General features: G+C 31.4%; 1 pseudogene; it reads right to left on the bottom strand.

Annotated features, from left to right (window-relative positions):
- Nucleotides 1-321: 321 nt before the first annotated feature.
- Nucleotides 322-438, bottom strand: LOC145247736 (5S ribosomal RNA; annotated as a pseudogene).
- Between the last annotated feature and the right edge of the window lie 3,225 nt (nucleotides 439-3,663).

Below are 3,663 nucleotides of genomic sequence, written 5' to 3' on the forward strand. Positions count from 1 at the left end.
AACAGTTAAAACAAAAAGGAATTCAACAGTTTCAGATGTGCATTAAGATGTAAAATAATAATTGAAATTCCTACATCATAATTTAAAAGTAGAACTAGAAGATACGCGATTAAACTTAAAACGAGTACATATATAATATGCAAGACTTCCTTCAGTCATGACAGACTATGGATATATCACAATAAGCGTTCCTGCGCGTAAAATTCTTTGTGGCAAGAGTTGCACAATTTCTGACCACACATCTCCTGGGTCGACATTGTTATATACCAGTAGCAAGTGGGCATTCAGGACGATGGAAACAATACCGAGATAAACGGAAAACACATACAGCACCTAGAATTCCCAAATGGTCACCCATCTGGTACTAGTTCGGCTCAAGGTTGCTTAACTTCTGTGATCTGACGAGAACCGGTGTGTCAATGTGATTATGCCGTATATATATATATATATATATATATATATATATATATATATATATATATATATATATATATATATATATATATATATATATATATATATATATATATATTAAGAATTTTATGCATACATATGGTTTTCGCGACCAGCAGTTATTATGACTTTCTATGCTGGGCATTACATAAATATGGAAAACTAGTGTATGTATACATAAAATTGTTAATATTTATTATATTTATATATATACTAGCATTTCAGCCCGGCGTTGCCAGGGTGTTTGGATGTGTATGTTAAGCAAAAAAAAAAATGTGGTAGTAGGAAGGCAGGCTCGAACCCGTACCGCAAAGGAGGAAAAGAACGGGGTAAAACCTAACGTTTATGCTGTTACGACCACCGCCAAACCGGAAACGACATTTTTTAAAATAAAGGCTAGACAATATAAAGGAGAGGATAACTTTCAAAAATATCGGCGAAAAAAGTGATCCCCCCCTCTCTGTAGAAAAGTACCTAGTTCAAGGGGAAGATATTAAGGTTTTTAGCCAATTTTTCGATATTTGTCGTATGAAAGGTCGAACTTTAAAACGATACCGATCTTGGTAAAATTCGTCGCCTCTATTGAAAGTTTAAGGCAGACATGCAAACAGACATACATACATGCATTTATATATTGGTAACTAAAAATTTTCGACCCAAACTGATGAAAAAGCTTGTCCTATCTTTGAATACCCTTTATGTAAAATTTCAAATGTTTAGACCAGAAATTGTCTGAGTATAGACCGTTTATTTCAAATGTTTAGACCAGAAATTTCAAATGTTTAGACCAGAAATTGTCTGGTATAGACCGCAGACGTCAATTTTTTTTTTAAATTTGACCCCTTTTATGACCCCTTAAAATTTATAGTTTCGGGCTCAAATCACTTTATTAAGTTAGATCCAGGTTCAAGGAACCTATATCTCAAATTTCAAGTGTCTAGATCCAAAATTGTCGGAGGAGTTTGGTAGAGTTCTTAAATGTCAAATCGTTGAAATTTGACCCCTTAACAGCCAAATTTCTGGCTGACACCCGTCACATCGATTTTCCCAAATCTCAGTACCCGGTATTTCAAATTTCGAGTCTATAGACTAAAAATTGACAGAGTTATTGCGTAGGGAAATGTACACAGACAGACAGACAGACAGACAGACACGTTCACTTTTATATATATATATATATATATATATATATATATATATATATATATTAATAAATATTAACAATTTTACGCATACAGACAATAGTTTTCCATATTTATGTAATAACCAGCCTAGAAAGTAATAATTACTGCTGGTCGAGAAAACCTAGCCACAAAGCTATTTTTGGCTTCGTAAGCTAATGTAATTACTTCAAATAAAATAAAATAAAACTTGCAAATAACACATTAATGAAAGGAAGTTAAAGACTCATGAATCATTTTTTAAAAGATTATTACTTCTCACCGAAGAAAATACTTATTAGTCCTATATATATTTAAATAAATAAATAAACGGAAATCGGACTAAAAAATAGGCGACGAGTAATAACGTTTGAGTGAGGATAAAATTGTGTTCCATTATTATTATTATTATTATTATTATTATTATTATTATTATTATTATTATTATTAAAACTATGATATCTATTATTGTTATTAGTATTACCATTGCTTCTGTTATTCGTGCTGTTGTTGTTATTATTATTGCTGTTATCATAGTTGTTATTTACGTAAAGAGCGTCGTTTATGTAATATTCTCTATTATATATATATATATATATATATACAGAGAGAGAGAGAGAGAGAGACGGAATGCAAAGAAGTAAACATGTTCTAAAGTGAATAACCTGAGCCAATCAGAAAAAGAAAATTCAGCAAAGAGATTAACCACTTCTAAAAGGGGTAAAAAAAGACGGGATAAAACTAATTCCAATGTACATTCTCGCTGAGTAAACAACCAAAATATATGCTGCAGACCTAAAGAAATGCAGAAACCTAATCGAAAACAACGTAATCAAATGATATAAAAAGGCATCCACAAGTAACACAAATGACATTAACTTACAGAATACGGAAATAACAATAAAATTTAATCTACAGCAAAAAGTAAACTGTATACAAGAAATACAAACGTTCATAACAAAGAAAGGCTCCGGAATTGACTACAAACACACATGTCGACCAAAATATGCAACCAAAAACAAATTTGGTAAGATCACTAAAATGTATTCACTTAAGCCTTATAAAATTAATTAATGAAAGATTGTCAAGGTCTCCACAACAAATATTAAATATTATTAATCCACTTTTATCCGAGTTGATAGCAAATACTTTACCTCTCTAAAAATACACAATCTACTTAGAAATAAAACTCGAGGTTATAAGGATTACCAAGCAATTTCCCTAATTGCTATTCCACAACGGCACAAACTAGATGAGGAATCACAACAGATATTTCGATGCTTTGATGGAATGGAAAACTGTAAAGAGTGAAATACTTTTATTCCATTCTGCCAAGCAAGATTAATAGAGGAGTAGAAACGGTTTTGAAAGTCGGGATAAAATTTAAATAGACAATCACGGGAAATCAATAATCAAAGTATCCAAAATAATAGAATTATCAATGAAAGTATAAACGAATTAAAAATGAGTGCATTTCTTAGACATAACATTTCACGTAAATAATGGAGCATGAAGGAAAATAGTACACTACATTTAACATCAAAAGACCATCAGCAATTTTCAAAGGGATTATTAGTCAGTCGTAAACAACCTGACATTCTCTAATAACAGTATCCTATACAGCAAGAACAGAACCTACCCCAAAGCATTTACGGATACTGAATACAAAAAGTAATAATAATAATAATCAAATCGCCAAAAACCAAATAACGTCTACTGTTATATAGCTGTCTATATAAATAGTATATTTAATAGGCCTATTTATTCGATTAATACGAAAGTCTATTTGAGTGCATATTATCTGTCAAGGTGTTATGCATTGGATGCGTATCTGTTATCGTCTAGTAATATTCGTTGCGTTTACATACACTTCTACGTGAGTGCGTATATGTTTTCATTGATGCGATTGTCTTTTGTGTTTGTTATCGTCTAGTCTATAATGTTTCTCGAGTTGATGCGTGTATAACAAGTGGTTAACAGGATATATAACAAACACGGACAATACAAATGTACGGAACACAGTTCTGTGGGGTTTACATATGGAATAAGG

Source organism: Euprymna scolopes, chromosome 25 (genome assembly GCF_053919585.1).
Source record: "Euprymna scolopes isolate OS-2025 chromosome 25, ASM5391958v1, whole genome shotgun sequence".
Taxonomy (NCBI): Eukaryota; Metazoa; Mollusca; class Cephalopoda; order Sepiida; family Sepiolidae; genus Euprymna; species Euprymna scolopes.